This window comes from Propithecus coquereli, unplaced genomic scaffold, assembly GCF_000956105.1.
Source record: "Propithecus coquereli isolate 6110/MARCELLA unplaced genomic scaffold, Pcoq_1.0 Scaffold770, whole genome shotgun sequence".
NCBI lineage: Eukaryota > Metazoa > Chordata > Mammalia > Primates > Indriidae > Propithecus > Propithecus coquereli.
The window spans coordinates 51822-52152 of record NW_012153841.1 but is presented as its reverse complement, the minus strand read 5'-3'; the positions used below and the strand labels follow the sequence as shown (position 1 = coordinate 52152).

Genomic DNA, 331 nt, shown 5'->3' with positions numbered 1-331 from the left:
AGCCCTGGGCAACTCCCCCAACCTCCGGGTGGTGAAATGAGGAAGGTAGAAAAATGAGGGCAGAACCCTCAAGCCCCAGTCTCCATTCTGTAATTGAATTGATTGTGATTCGGGACAAGTCCCTGCCCCTCTTTGGTCTCAGCAGATTCCCATGATTCCTAGACTCTTACGACAGTGGGGTAGGACTTCCACAAGAGAGACGTGGCCGTCTTCTGGTCCAGTTGGCCTTCAGAAACCGGATAGCCCATAAACTATTAAAAAAAATGGTTAAGGATTTATAAATCAACGGGAATGAACAACAGTCAACCTACCAACCAACCACACCAACACA

General features: G+C 48.0%; 1 protein-coding gene across 1 annotated transcript in view; it reads right to left on the bottom strand.

Moving 5' to 3' along the window:
* Positions 1-331, bottom strand: part of LOC105825012 (liver carboxylesterase 1-like) — a 124026-nt gene that overhangs the window by 109211 nt on the left and 14484 nt on the right. The window lies entirely within an intron of this gene.